Source organism: Lolium rigidum, chromosome 7 (genome assembly GCF_022539505.1).
Source record: "Lolium rigidum isolate FL_2022 chromosome 7, APGP_CSIRO_Lrig_0.1, whole genome shotgun sequence".
In the NCBI taxonomy this organism is placed as follows: domain Eukaryota; kingdom Viridiplantae; phylum Streptophyta; class Magnoliopsida; order Poales; family Poaceae; genus Lolium; species Lolium rigidum.
Genome location: NC_061514.1, coordinates 112,315,417 through 112,331,608, shown reverse-complemented (window position 1 = coordinate 112,331,608; position 16,192 = coordinate 112,315,417).

Below are 16,192 nucleotides of genomic sequence, written 5' to 3'. Positions count from 1 at the left end.
CACGTAAGTGAAAAAGAAGCGATCGAGTTGGCGGTGGTGGGTCTCTCATCATCGATCAAGGACGTGGCCTCCCAAGCAGACAACCCTTCATTGGCGCACATGGTGCAGAAGCTGTCAGCATATGAACAGCGCCACCCAGATGTTTACCAGGACAAATTCAAGCGTGCGGTGGTCCTGGTTGAGGCAGACGAGGATGAAGGTGCTGCGGGAGATCAAGAGGTAGCAGTGGCTGAATGGGCTCGGGCAGCAAACCCCGTGTCCTGTAAGTGGGTTAAGCCACAAGGGCCTCCAAAAGGGTTCGACTTCGACGTGACCAAAGCTGAACAGATTTTCGACCTCTTACTCACGGAGAAGCAGCTAAAGGTACCCGAAGGCCACAAGATCCCCACGGTGCAGGAGTTGAACGGAAAGCCATACTGCAAGTGGCATAACACGTTCACCCACACCACCAACGACTGCAGGGTGTGGCGTCAGCAGATCCAAATGGCGATAGAAAAAGGGCGGCTAATTTTCAACCAGTACGCCATGAAGGTCGACACACACCCCTTCCCTGCCGTTAACATGGTGGAGTATACTTACCATGGAGAGTGCCAGCCAGATTTCTCTTGCAATATCAACATGGTGGGACCTGGGCACCACTCTGGTAAGGACGGAGATGAGGGCAGCTGCTCTCATAACAAAGACACAGAGGAAGCCGCTCCACGCGATCGGCTCCGCCACGACGGCAAGCGCTACGTCACGAGAGGGAGAAGTGAAGAACATAAGATATCGGCGACCTCTCTCGATCACCTCCTCAACAAGTATGTGAGTCAGTATGACCAACGCCGACGATCCAGCGAGGATGATGAAAAAGATCGGCTGGCTAGGGACGACAGGAGACGTCGTCGGCATGATCACGACGAGGAGTGATATGAGCGCCACGCCAAGGAAAAGTCGAGGGAGCAAGACGACGTGGATAGGCACTGGGACTGCCCCTTCTTCAGACATTGCTGGGATTCAGGAATGAGCCGATTGCCTACAATCGGCAACTGCCCAGAATGCAAACAAAAGAAGAAGGATGCAGCTAACGTGTCCGTGTTCAAACGTCTAGGGCCTCTCCCGCCTCGGAACAAACATGCTGAGCCTTCTCGGGTGGAAGATCTCGAGGAACTAGAGGACGATGATGAAGAAGAAGACAAGTATCATCGGCCAAGGTGGTGCCCCGATGGGCTCAGCCGTTCCCAGAAGCGAAGGGTTCAGCGTCTGCGTGGGTTGGAAGAAGCTGAAAGGTTATACCTGCACACGTTGAGAAAGGCAAGGCCTGATCTGGCCGCCAAAATTCAGCGAACCCTGGACGAAGAAGGTCGGCCACAAAGGAAAGAGTGGCGCCCCAGACAAAAGAAAGCCGATGATGAGACATCGGCTGGCACAAACATGGTCTTCATCCTTCCGACGGAGTTTTGCGCTCCAGGATTAGACGAAGCACCTGTGGCACAACTAGACTGCGGCCCACGGCCGGTCATCTTTGAGAAGCCACGAGAGAGAAGCTACAGACATCTGAAGGCCCTGTACTTGCGAGGTTACATCAATGGTCAGCCTGTCAGCAAAATGTTGGTGGACACCGGAGCGGCAGTTAACATTATGCCATACTCCATGCTACGTCGGTTGGGACGTTCTAGCTCGGATCCGATCAAGACCAATGTGACACTGAGCGATTTCAACGGCCAAGCATCTGACGCACAAGGTGTTCTGAATGTGGATCTGACCGTAGGAAGGAAAACCGTCCCTACGACGTTCTTTATTGTCGACAGCAAGAGCTCCTATGCTCGTCCTACTAGGGAGAGATTGGATCCACGCCAACTGTTGCATTCCATCCACGATGCACCAATGCCTAATACAGTGGGATGGAGATGAAGTAGAAGTCGTCCATGCAGATGATTCAGCCGAGATTTCAATGGCTGGCATGAACGTCTGGGAGACATCAGGCCAAGAGCCACTCTCAGGCATCAATTTGGACGATTGCGAGCGCATCGACGTGACGAAGAACGGGGTTAGGCTGGTTTTATCCACCGGCCTGACCGTGTAACAAGAGCAGCATCTATGGACAAAACGTGGCGATGCCGATCCAAGTGATCGGCCCCAAGGATCTATGAAGGAACATTGCAAAAACCTTCATTGAGCAAGTAACGTGGAGGCCGATTCCAGCAATCAGCCAAAATTATCCTCACCATCTGTTCTGCTGGGAGTCAACGTTGATCTAATGGGCAATGGGGCTGCGTCGGCTAATGAGCTGGAAGAAGTCCACACTGGTCCTAATCAAGCCGACGTTCGCATAGAGTGCCTTGGCTAATCACAGAGCCGATTTCAGCAGTTACCTGGCCGAATCGGCTCGGGGGGCATCTAATCAGATGAACATGTTCAGATGAACATGTGCGATACATGTGCAGTAAAACATTGGGGGCCGATAGAAAAATCGGCCCGTAAAAAAAAATATAGCTCAACGACACAGGATCTACCAGTTGCGTGTTCAAGACACAAAGACCTCCAGCTCTTTGCCAGAGGAGTTTTGGTTTCTAAAGCCGCTGGTGATCGTCTGCGCATATCGGCCTTCAACGCAAGAGGGGTGATCGGCTCTGGCTGGCTCGCATGGTAGCTCTCTCAGACATGATCCAGTTGTCTGAATTACGTGTCCTCATCACTGTTTGTACCTCGACTGAGGCTCGGGGGGCAGCTGGCCTGGTGGATGCTCTGTTTTTAGAAACCGATTGGGATGCCATCGGCTAGTCCTGCGCCGCGCTCTTCTTCAAAGGTGGTGATCCATCGAGCGCAAACTCATCGGTCGAAAAGATGAAGGAGAGATCATGAAGGATTGATGCGCTGACATCGGCTTACTGAGCGTTGACCAGGTTTACGATCACTCCGTAGTCGGAGGGATGAAGGACGGATTATGAGAGACCGATGCGTTGCTATCAGCTCATTGAGAATCGGCTTAAAAGAAATCGGCAAAATCAAATTGGGGAAACTTCTTCATTAACGGGATTTCTTACAAAGAAAGAGCCGATTGCTCAAAGAAGGAAGAACAAAAGAAGGGTCTGTTGACCAATCTACTATTACTAGGCCTACACTAGTAGATCCTAGTCTACGGGCCGTCGCTGCCCTCGTCGTCATCCTCGGAGCTCTCATCGGCACTGCTGCCGATGGGCTCCTCGTCGCTGCTCCCGTAGCCCTCTACGGGAGCTTCATCCTCCTCCTCATCATCGCTGCTGTCGTCGTCCCACCACATGCGGAGGCGTTTCGCCGGTGGGTAGCCCTCGAGGGAGTCGTCGTCATCGTCTTCTTCTTCCTCTTCTTCGGAGGAGGGGCATCCGTCCCAGGGGAACTGGTCATCCTCGCTCTTTGATTCCAGTTCCCCGTCGGCGAGGAACTGGAGATCTTCATCCCCGTTGGTCAAGGACTGGTCGTCCTCGGACCAAATGGAGGAGGCGTGGTCCTCCTGGTCCCATTCTTCTGGTGCGCGGATGTCTTCCGGCGTCTCGCGGGAGGAAGACCCATAGGAGAGACCGGAAGAGGAAGAGGAGGAGGAAGACATGCTGGCACAGGAGGGTTTTTTGGGTGCTATGCGAGGAGGATGAAGGAGAAGCGAACTGTTTGGAACAGTTAAATAAAAGGGGATATGGTGGAGATTCAATGCCACAGCAGTTTCCGAGGAAGTGGTGCCTAAAAAAAAAAACTTATTCGCAGGCCACGCGGAGAAGTGGGAGAGGCAAGGCATCGTGATGAAGGATACTGCAGCGGTTCTGCTCTGCCACGACATGACCCGACGAAAGAGAAGCGTAATGATTTTGGAAATGTCATTTCCAAAACCAGGGGGCATGTGTTATCACCAGAATTTGACCGAGTCAGAGGTGGGCCGCGATCAAGATGGGCTTGAAGATTATATACATAGAAGAAATACATGAATCGGCCTTGTGTACCAAGTTTGGGCTAGTTTGCCCGTGTATCTGTACCATAGTAGGATACGTGTCGATTAGAAGATAGAGTTTAACCCGTGCACGGTTAGGTGCACGCCTGAATTAGAAAGTCCCCCAGACTATAAATATGTATCTAGGGTTTATGGAATAAACAACAACCAACGTTCAACACAAATCAATCTCGGCGCATCGCCAACTCCTTCGTTTCGAGGGTTTCTCCGGTAAGCACCATGCCGCCTAGATCGCATCTTGCGATCTAGGCGGCACAAGCTTATTACGTTGTTCATGCGTTGCTCGTGCTGAAGCCTTTTTGATGGCGAGCAACGTAGTTATCTTAGATGTGTTAGGGTTAGCATTGTTCTTCGTATCATATGCTGTCGTAGTGCAACCCTTATACATCTAGCCGCCCTTACACCTATCTTAGGTGTAGGGGCGGCACCCCGCTTGATCATTGTTTAGTAGATCCGATCCGTTACGGTTGCTCCTTGTTCTTCAAGGATTAGTTTAACATCCGCAATAGTTAGGCCTTACAAAGGGTTGGAGGATCCAGCGGCGTGTAGGGTGTAGTTTGCTAGCCCTAGACAGGATGTTCCGGGGATCAACCTCGTGTTGGTTTTTAGGCCCTGTCTAGGATCGGCTTACGATCACCGTACGCGAGCGCGAGGCCCAATCGTGAGTAGGATGATCCGATTATGCGGTGAAAACCCTAAATCATCGTAGATCGCATTAGCTTTATCTTGATCAAGCAGGACCACCATATATTCGGACACCTTGTACGAATCATGGGTGGATCGGCTCTTTGAGCCGATTCACAGGATAACATGAGAGCCGATCGAGGCTCGTATTTAATGTTTACGTGTATGCCATGCAGGAAACTAAGCGAGGCATCATCCAACACCTTCCTGACCAGGTATAGGTCAGGTGGCATGCCCTTGCGACAGCATCAGACGTGTGACCAGAAGGCTTTGCGGGCCGTCGCTCTGAGGGACTAGGGCCAGCCGCAGCCCTGAGTTGTTCCCGGCTCTACGGTGTTGCCAGTCGCTGCCCGCCGGTGGGTTTCTGACCGCAACACGTAGGTCGTGGACTATTTTGCCTTGCAGCCCCTTCTGGTGGTGTTGATACAAACGCCGTTCCCATGGCTTCAGCTCCTGCTACTGCCATGTCGTACAAAGCCTCCCTTGGATCTCCTGGAGGTGGCCTGGATGCAAGGATAAAGGCTTGTGTCGCCATATACCCAGCTTCTGGTGTCTTAGGGATAATATTCCCTCTTGTGTCTATCGACATAAAAGACATGTCGAGATTTTGAACCAGGTACTCTCTTTCTCCTTCAGGTATGTGTTGTAACCTTGACCTTGCTCTGTTCCGAGCTTCCCTATGCCTATCTCCCGAGGTTCCAGATTGGCGACTTAACTCTGCCCTTCGTCTGCTTGACGCGGAGGCTGCCTCCTTTCTTCTGTTTAGAGCTTCTGTCTGTTTTTGTAGTTCTCTTCCAGCTCGAGCGAGTCTATATTGATAAGCTTGCAGTTCTTGGACTGTAGCAGTTGTCGTCATTGGTTCCGAGCCATCTAAAGCTTTCGCAGCTCTATCCCAGGCTGTCTGTGGAAGTTGAACTCTGACGCGTGGTGTGGGCCCGACATATTTAGTGCCCATACCTCTCCTTAGATCTGAGGGATCGACATATAGGGATTGCCCAAATCGTCGAAAGCCTCCGATGTTTCCTCTTGATCGCGACTTGCATCTCCAATGGCAAAAACTTGATGATATTTTGGAATTTCCACTTTGCTTGATTCGGTGACACCACCATAGAATGTGGTGAAGACCTTCCCAATAGAGGTAGATTTGTCGATGAAGTCGAAGCTATCAGTGTCGCTTGAATCATCGCTTATATAAGAGTCCGCCAATGATTCAAAGGACATGTCGCTGAAGATTCTGGCGAGTTTTTCACTTGCCCTGCTGTCAATGAAGCGTGGCGACGAAATCTCCCTCTCGCTGGACTCGACGGATGATACTGAGTTTGAGAGATCAGAACCACCCGACGAAAATCCCGACGAGATCGGAACTTCGAGACGATACACTCCTTCTTTCTCGACGCGGAAAATCGAACTTTCCAAACGTCATCTTCATTGGCTCCTCCAGATACGCATATGCATCCAAACGGGAGGGCGGGTGAGGAACAAAATCAACAAGACCAGTTTCGATCTGTTTACCTCTGTCCATGATGTTGCTTGCTACTGATGAAGTCGACGATCTTGAACGTGCCATCGAGATCAGCTCCTTGTCGCCTCTAATCCCCACAGACGGCGCCAATTGACAAGGTATTAACTTGTCAATGCCTATGGATTGTAGGCTAGGGTTTAGTTGGAAGTAGAGGGCAAGTAGATCTCGAAGGTTTCAGCCGAAAAGTACTCGACGATTGTGAAAACTAGGGTTTGTAGACAACGATTCGATGATCTCTGCGTCCCTCGACTCCCCCTTATATAGGAGGTGGAGCCGAGGGATTCGTGCTGTACAAGTTACAAAGTCCGGGAAGGTTTCAAACTCATCCCGCAAGATTACAAATAAGACTTTCTATTACAACTCTAACTTTCCTTAATAACATCTTGGGCTTCCGAATCTTCTTATTCTTCGAGTAGTGGGCCTTCAGTAAACCCCGGGTACTATCTTCGGCAGGCCCATTAGGGATGCCTATGTCACTAACGGACCGCAGCAGCTCGCCATGTACCAGCAGCGCGAGAACGAAACTGACCGGGATTATCTAACCCGGTGGAGTTCAACAAGAAACTCTTGCGAGGGTGTGATAGAAGCTTAGGCCATAAGTTGGTTCTGTAACGGTTGCAGGAGAGGTTCTCCGCTGTGGAAGAAGCTGCAGAGAAACATGCCGACAACGTTGGATGAAATGATCCGGGTGGCCGGCAATCACGGGTGATCCGTTGCCGAGGCTCCCGCCGTGCAATATTTTCTAGACAGAAGGTATGGAATGCAGCAAGTGGCCGCGGTACAAGACAATTCGGAAGCCGGCGGAAGCCAAAGGAAGAAAACGGGAGGTCAGCCCTGGGCTTGCCTGAAGAAGCAGCGGCTGGAGAAAGAACCTTGGCACGATTAGCCCAAGTACAACATGGAATCCGCAATGGATCAACCATGCCGGTGGCACACTCCTAACCCAGCGAAGCCAGCAAATCATTTGACGAAGGATTGTTCCTGACCAAGAGATTGATGAAAGAAGGGTTCGAAACATTGCCTCCACCACCTCCGCTTATCGGGGCGAATGCTCAACCGGTACACAACCAGCAAAACCGGCAGCAACCGGAAGGAGTTCTCCAGGTGACGCAGGCTAATAACAACAATGCCGCTCCTCAAGCGCCCTCGGGCCAGAACGTATATCATGATCTGGATATGTGTTGCGTGGTATTTGTGACTGAGCCAAGAGACCGGCAAAGTATGCACATGCGCTCTATGGAAGTAAATGTTGTAATACCGGCAGTACCGAGATACATGCAGTGGTCAGAACAAGAGATCGCCTGGACCTTAAAAGATCATCCAAAAGTGATACCAAATCTGGGTGGATATGCTCTGGTGGTGGATCCCATAATGCATGGGCCATTAGCGCGTGTCCGGTTTAGCAAAGTGCTAATCGACAACGGCAGCAACATCAACATCATGTACCGACATACCATGCATACGTTGGGTATCACGGAAAACATGCTAGAGCCGAGTCGCATGACTTTCCACGGCATAGTTCCTGGATTGTCCTGCTCTCCGATGGGCAAAGTCCGGGTTGATGTCCTGTTTGGCGGCCGAGATAATTTTCGAGTGGAAAATATCCTGTTCGAAGTGGTTGATCTGGACAGCCCTTACCATGCACTGCTAGGAAGGCCGACATTGGCAAAGTTCATGGCCTCAACTCATACGACTTACCTGAAAATGAAGATACCGGCACATAACGGTCCAATAACCATGGTGGGAAACTACAAAGTCTCGCTGGAAACAGCTTCAGCCGGATCAAATTTGGCTGAATGACTGGTCATAGCAGAGGAAAAGAAAAGGATTCAAACTGTCGTTGCGCTAGCTCAATCTTCCCAGCTAAACTTAGCGGCAATGAGCGGCCTACTTGGCGGAACAGCTTTCAAGCCACTAAAGGAAACAAAGGGCATCATGCTAGATCCGGCTTACCCAGAGCGCACCGTTCCTATTGGTGCCGGCCTGAGTGAGGCATAGGAAAGCGCGCTTGTCAACTTCCTCCGTGAGAACCGGAACATCTTTACCTGGTCTACTGATGACCTGGTGGGTGTGCCGAGGGAGTTGGCTGAGCACTCTCTGAATGTCCGGAAGGACGCTAAGTCGGTGAAGCAACCTTTACGCCGGTTTGCTGAAGATAGGAGGAAAATCATCGGAGAAGAAGTAACCAAACTGCTAGTATCCGGCTTCATCGTTAAGGTCCTGCATACCGAGTGGGTGGCGAATCCCGTGCTAGTCCAGAAGAAGAAGGAAGAAGACCCGAAGGCACCGAAGGCGTGGCGCATGTGCATTGACTACACCCACCTGAACAAGGCTTGCCCCAAAGACCCATTCCCACTACCCCGGATTGATCAAGTGATCGATTCCACTGCTGGATGTGAACTGTTGTCATTTCTGGATGCTTACTCTGGTTTCCACCAGATTCCCCAGAAAAGGAAGATCAAATAAAAACTGCTTTCATTACCCCGCATGGGGCTTATTGCTATGTCACTATGCCTTTTGGTTTGAGAAATGTCGGTGCAACGTACCAGCGTTGTATGCAAAAATGTCTGCACGACTAAATCTGTAAAAATTTGCAAGTCTATGTCGACGACGTCATGATAAAAACAAAAGTAAAAGATACTCTGATCGACGATCTGAGACAAACATTTGATAACTTACGAAGGCTCTGGATGAAACTTAACCCGACAAAATGCACTTTCGGCGTACCTGCCGGAAAATTACTCGATTTCCTGGTCTAAAGCCGCGGCATAGAAGTTAATCCGGTAAAGATTCAGGCCATCGAAGGATGGAGTTACCTCAATGCCTTGACGACGTGCAAAAGTTTACCGGGTGCTTGCCATCCTTAAGCCGGTTTATAAGCCGGCTGGGAGAAAAAGCCTTGCCATTGTATGCGCTAATGAGGAAATCAAACACTTTTGTCTGGACTTCGCAAGCCGACACGGTGTTCAAGGAGCTAAAAAAGATGCTGGCCACCGCGCCAATTCTGGCGTCACCTTTGGAAAGAGAACCCATGATGCTTTACATAGCATCAACGGACCGGGTGGTAAGCGTCGTGGTTGTGGTGGAAAGAGAAGAGGAAGGAAAAACCGTGCAAAGGCCGATGCGGGGGCCAGTCCCCGAGCGTGGCGACTCCATGACGGGGGCCAGTCCCCGAGCGTGGCGAGTTCATTGTGGAGGCCAGTCCCTAGGCGCGGCGAGTCCATTGCGGGGGCCAGTCCCCGAGCGTGGCGAGTTCGTGACGGGGGCCAGTCCCCGAGCGTGGCGAGTTCGTTGCGGGGGCCAGTCCCCGGGCGCGGCGAGTTCGTTGCGGGGGCCAGTCCCCGAGCGTGGCGGGGCACTTATGATCGAGCGCTGACTTTGTGAACTTTTCGTTTTTTCAGGCCAATGTGAATTCGTGGAGGCGGCGACCACTCGTGAGTGCCTGCAGGCTGCGACCATGCGCATCATCTCTTGCGCGGGGGAAATACTGGCGGCGCTTCAGTACCTGAGTCCGCGGGAGGTGATCCCCCGTGATGCGCCATCGGTCTTCAAGGCCGTCTCCGATATTCCGGCGGTGGTCGACTGGCTCCGCCGCTCTTCTTGTCGTGTGGGCGTCACCATGGCTTTGAGCATGGTGCTTGCCCACTACTCGGAGGGCTTCGATGTGGAGGAGGTGACGGCCGGCTTTCCATCCGAGACTGGCGAGTTCGACGTTGCCGAGGTGTTACGCTTGATGGAGGCGGTACGCCCTTACGCCGATCGAGTGCTGACGACTGCGGACTTGGAGACGCATATTGTCAGCCAGTCGGCTCCCGAGGATGCGGAGAAGGAGGCGGGCCCGAAGGACTTCCCCGCCGAGCGCCTGTTCCATGCTGCGGCCACCAATGCCCTGTCCACCTACCCGGTCGTCAGGTACACCCCGAAGTTTTTACATGGAGAGGGTGGTGTCGAGCCGGTGATAGAGGAGGAGCTGGGATCTGCCAAGTAGTTCTTCTTGTATGAGGAGTGACCCTCTGGCCTGTAAGGATAAATATTTTGTTCCTACGAGCATGCGACTCGTGGGTATTAGTTGTATATAAGTAAAGTGCTTTTGGTGAATTGTGGTTGGTGAATTCTCTGTGCGAGTGTTTTGTTGTGAGCCTACTCTCCATGGCCAGAGGGGCCAATCGCTATGCGACCCCGATGAAGGCTATCGACTTGACTGTTTTCCTTGTCGAGATGGGCGTCCCCAGTCGCAGTACGTAGTCGTTTAGTGCGAATAGCAGCCTCATGGGTGGAGGAGTGGGTCGTTTGTATGGCTCGGTGAGCCAGTCGCTTGGCGACTCCAAAGGGGTTCTTGGTGTGGCGTTGTTCCTTGGTGAGCCGCGGGTCCGTTTTGCGGAGTCCCTGGTCGAAGTACTTAGCCTTTCAAGTCACCTGCCTAAGGTAGAGGAGGGCGTTTGCGTGTTGTATAGCGTAGCACTGTACGATTGCTGGGGCCCGGAGGGCTGGTCGGGCGGGCGACCCTGCTGTAGGATCCAGTCGCCGTTTTCGCTTGACGGCGTAAGGGACACGGGGCTAGCCGAGCCTGGTGTTGTGACCGGTTTTTCTGTCGTGCCCTTGTTAGCCGAGCTACTTGGCTGATCTTGGATTGCTCTGCCAGCAGCAGCAATCGAAAGTCTCCCAGTCCCTGAGTCGCGCGATTCGGCGACTGGGCTCGTGGTGATGAGATGGGAGATATGTTCGTGCGGCGAGTGATGGCGAGATGGTCGACGAATGCGATTGAGGCAACATGCGACTTTATTGATATTCGGGTGTTGCTTACATGCTTTTTCTAAGTGTAGAACCGACGGAGGAGGTTGATGTTCCAGGGGCGCTCAACTTCCCTGGTGAGTGGCTCACCTTTGTCATCTTTGCGAACGTCAGTGAGGTAGTAGGCGTCATTGCCGAGTGCACGGCTGGCGGCGAACGGTCCTTCCCAATGGGGGGAAAGCTTTTGCATGCCTTTCTTGTCCTGGATTAACCGAAGGACGAGGTCGCCTTCTTGGAAGGAGCGACCGCGGACGCGGCGACTGTGGTAGCGGCAAAGGCCTTGCTGGTAAATGGTCGTCCTGGAGAGTGTGAGGTCTCGTGCCTCGTCGAGGAGGTCGACGTCGTCTTGCTGAGCACACTCGTTCTCTTCTTCGGCGTAGTTAGCGACTCGTGGTGAGTCATGGGCGATGTCGGTGGGCATGATAGCTTCGGTGCCGTACACCAGGAAGAAGGGCGTGAAGCCAGTCGACATGTTCGGTGTTGTGCGAATGCCCAAGAGTACGGAAGGGAGTTCTTCCGCCCAGCATCCGGCCGCACGCTCCAGGGGTACCACCAGTCGTGGTTTGATTCTGTGGAGGATGCTCTGGTTCGACCTTTCTGCTTGCCCGTTCGACTCGGGGTGTGTGACTGACGTGAGGTCGAGTCGGATGCCTTTTTCTTCGCAGAAGTCGGCCATTTCACCTTTGGCGAAGTTGGTGTCGTTGTCTGTGATGATGCTATGAGGGTAGCCGTAGCGGTAGATCAATTCTCGTAAGAACTTGGTAGCTGTTTTGCCGTCGCACTTCTTGATGGGTTTTTCCTCCACCCATTTGGTGAATTTGTCCACGGCGACGAGGAGGTGAGTGTACCCGCCGGGGGCTGTCTTGAATTTCCCCACCATATCCATGCCTCAGACGGCGAACGGCCAGGTGAGGGGTTTGGTTTTCAGTGCCGAGCCCGGCATGTGCGACTGGCTCGCGTATTTCTGGCATCCGGCGCATGCGCGGACGAGGTCAACTGCATCTTCATGGGCTGTTGGCCAGTAGAAGCCGTGCCGGAAGGCTTTGGCTACAATCGAGAGCGCGCCTGCGTGGTGTCCGCAGTCGCCTGCGTGGATGTCGTGCAGAATCTTGCGGCCTTCTTCAGCAGTGACGCACCGCTAGAACACTACGGAGACGCTGCGCTTGTAGAGCTCATTGTTGATGATGGTGAAGGACTTGCAGCGGCGCACGAGCGTGCGTGCCTCCGTCTCGTCCATCGGTAATACCTGGCGCTCGAGGTAGCTTATGTACGGTTCCGTCCAGTCCCCAGTATCGGAGGCGAGTGCGACTAGGACGGAGTCGGGTGCGGGTGGTTCGGCGATGTCGATCTCCCGCGGCACGCGCACCGACGAGTAAGTAAGGATGTCGAGGAAGACGCCTGGAGGGGGTGGGAGTCGCTTGGACCCGAGCCTGGCCAGTGCATCTGCTTCTTCGTTCTTGCGCCTGTCGACCCACTCGACGACGTGGCCGGCGAAGCTGGCGCCGGCCTGGTCGACCGCTCGCTTGTAGGCGATCATGTTGGCATCGGTGGCGTCTGGCTGGCGACGATGTCGGAGTCGCCGAGGCAACGTATTCGAGTTGTGCCCATTTCTTTCGCGATACGCATGCCGTGGAGGAGTGCCTCGTATTCGGCCATGTTGTTGGTGCAGGGCTCGAATCGGAGTTGCAGTACGTATCTCACGATGTCGCCTTTAGGCAAAGTGAGGACGACCCCTGCTCCTGCTCCTTCGAGGTTTTTGGAGCCATCAAAGTGTAGTGTCCATTGCTTGAGGTCCGCCGGAGAGCCTAGCTGCTGGGCTTCTTCCCAATCTGCGAGGAAGTCGGCTAGCGCTTGGGACTTGATAGAGTGGCGCGACTCGTACGTGATGTTGTGGACGCCGAGTTCGACTGCCCACTTGGCGATCCAGCCGGTTGCGTCGCGGTTGCGGATGATATCGGCGTGTGGCGTTGAAGCGACCACCTTGATGGGATGCTCGTGGAAGTAAGGGGCCAGCCGCCGCTGGCCCTGAGCACTGCGTATACCAGTTTTTGGTAGTGCGGGTACCGCTGCTTCGACTCGATTAAGGCTTCGCTGATGTAGTAGACTGGTCGTTGAGTCAGCTGATCTTTTCCTTCCTCCTTGCGCTCGATGACCATGATTGCACTTATTGCACGACTGGAGGCGGCAACATACAGCAGCATGGTTTCTTGTGGAAGCGGGGCCGCGAGGACAGGAGCGTTCCTCAGGGCGTTCTGGAGTTCTTCCAGGGCCTTCTGCGCTTCGTCCGTCCACTCGAACGAGTCCGACTTCTTCAGGAGACGGTAGAGTGGCGTGGCCTTGTCGCCGAGTCGGGGGATGAAGCGACTGAGAGCTGCGACTCGCCCGACGAGTTTCTACGCGTCGACCAGGCAAGTTGGTCGCTTGGTTTGCATGACCGCCGAAGTCTTTTCCGGGTTGGGCTCGATGCCGCGTTTGGAAACGACGTAGCCAAGGAGTTGTCCGGATGGGACCCCGAAGGTGCACTTCAGGGGGTTGAGCTTGATCTGGTAGCGCCGCAGGTTGGCGAAGGTCTCGGCGAGGTCGGCGACTAAGTCGTCCTACCGAGTCGACTTGACCACCACGTCGTCTATATAGACGTGGACGTTGCGGCCAATTTGGCTTTCCAGGCAGCTGTTCATGCACCGCTGGTAAGTAGCTTCGGCGTTCCTGAGGCCGAAGGTCATGGCCGTGTAGCAGTAGGCGCCAAGTGGCGTGATGAACGCCGTTTTCTCCTGGTCTTCTACTGCCATCTTTATTTGATTGTACCCGGAGTATGCATCGAGGAAGCATAGCGATTCCGACCCCGCGACCGCATCGATGATCTGGTCGATTCGCGGTAGGACGAATGGGTCCTTGGGGAAGGCGCGGTTGAGACTGGTGTAGTCTATGCACATGCGCCATGTCTTGTTTTTCTTCAGCACCAAGACTGGGTTTGCCAGCCAGGTGTCCTCGCAAGGGCTTGATCTCTATGATGAAGCCGGTGGCGAGTAGCCGGTTCACCTCTTCGGCGATTGCGCGCCGACGCTCTTCCCCCACGGGTCGCATCGCTTGCCTAACAGGGCGTGCGGTGGGGTCGACGTGTAGTTTGTGCTCAGCAAGTTCTCTTGGGACACCTGGCATGTTAGACGGTTTCCATGCAAAGACATATCAATTCTCACGGAGGAACTTGATGAGCGCGCTTTCCTATTGGGCGGACAGGCCCGTCCCAATGGTAACCTGCCTACTCGAGTCGTTCTCTACAAGATCTACTTGGCGAGTATCGGTTGTAGGCTTGAAGGTTGCTGCGGGCGAGTCGAGCTCGGTCGGCTTCTCGAGGATGGCGGGGTCGTTGCGGTCGACTGGGTACTTGGCGAGCTCGACGGTGTTGTCGCGTTCCTCGGCGATGACGGCATCGGCGAGCTTGGCGCCGTTGTCCTCGCATTCCACGGCCATCTCTGGGTCGCCGTGGACGGTGATGATGCCGCGAGGCCCGGGCATCTTCATCATGTTGTAGGCGTAATGAGGCGTAGCCATGAATCTGGCAAACGCTTGGCGACCCAGGACGCAGTGGTACGGGCTGCGGAAGTTGACCACCTCGAATGTTATCCGCTCGGTGCGGTAGTTCACGGGTGTGCCGAAGGTTACCGGCAGCGTGACCTTGCCGATTGGGAAGGCCTTCCGCCCCGGGACGATGCCGTGGAATGTGACGCTGGTGTTCTCGAGGCGCGAGTCAGGCAGGCCGAGCCGCCGGAAGGTCTCGTAGTACAGAATGTTGATGGAGCTTCCTCCATCCATCAGCGTCTTCGGAAGCCAGTAGTCGGCAACCTTGGGCCTGACGATAGCGCCACTCGGCCGGGGAACTTGATGCGACTCCACGTGATGCTCTGCTCGGACCAGTTGAGCCAACGGGGGACGACGATGACGACTGCGTTTACGGCCACCGCCCTTGCGAGGACTTTACTGTCGCGGCGGTCATCGACCCCGGTGAAGGTATGCAGCGAGCCGGCGCTGCGGCCGAACCCATCTTCCTTGTGCTGGTCTTGGTCTTTGGTGCGGTCCTTGTGCTGATTGCCGCCGTTGCCCTCCTTGGCGCGGCGGGCCTTCTCTATCTGCTACAGGGAGAAGCAGTTCCCAGTCGTATGGGTGGAGGGCGTGCCCTCCCTGCTGTGGTAGATGCACGGCGCGTCCAGCGAGCTGCGCGCGTCAAACCGTTTGGGCTGGGGCCGGTCTTCTCTGTGGGCGCGGTTGTCTCGGCGAAAGGACTTTGGGTCGCGCTGCTCGTAATCGGCGTTGGCGACGAGTTCCATGTGACCGCCGTCTGCGCGGCGCTTGCCGTTGCTTGGCCGGCCGCCAAACCTGTAGTCGCCGCGGCGAGTGTCGGAGTGAGTGGGGCGGCGATTGCACCGCTGCCCGTACTCGTCGTCCGAGTCGACCGCCGGGTCTTCGTCGGCGTAGCGCTGGGCGATGTCAAAGAGCTCGGCGATGGAGATGTTGTCCCTGCTGACGCGGCGGAGCTTGGCGCTGAGTGGCTCGTATCGGCAACACCTGCAGAAACAGTAGATCGCCGTGTCAGTGCTGATGCCGCTGGAGGTCGTCCACATGTCCTGCCAGCGTTGTACCCACCGACGAGTCGATTCACGCGGGCCCTGAACGCAGCGATCCAGGTCCGTGTGCCACCCTGCCGGCGGCAGCCCGACTCGATTCGGGGACGTCGTGGTTCTGGACTTGGGGGAGCCGGACTTCTCCGTCCGGATCATCGAAGTTGAGGCGGGCGCTGGGGAAGCCCTGCGCTAGGATGCGCTCCATGCGCAGGCGATTGCGTTCGTTGCGGAAATGGGACACGGCTCTCGCCGAGTCCTGCTCGAGGCGGAACTTCTGTCGCTCGACGAGCTCCTTTTTCCTTTGCTCCTCCAGGGCCGCCCGATGTGCTTCGATCTCGGTCGCGGTCGCGGTCGCAGGGAGTGGGGTGGAGAAGGGATCCGGCGGAGGCAGAGCTTCGTCGCCAGTCGCCATGAAGACGGCGGTGGGGTATTGGTACCGCGTAGCGTCGACAGAGTCCGACTCGGAGTCGCTACCGAAGAGGGGGAGGATAGAATCGTCCTCAAAGTCGCTCGGGTTGGAGACCGGGGTGATGGAGTCCCCGAACGACGCCGCGGTGATGGATCCGGCGGCCGACACCGCGGCGGTGGATCCGGCGACTGACGCCGTGGCCGCCG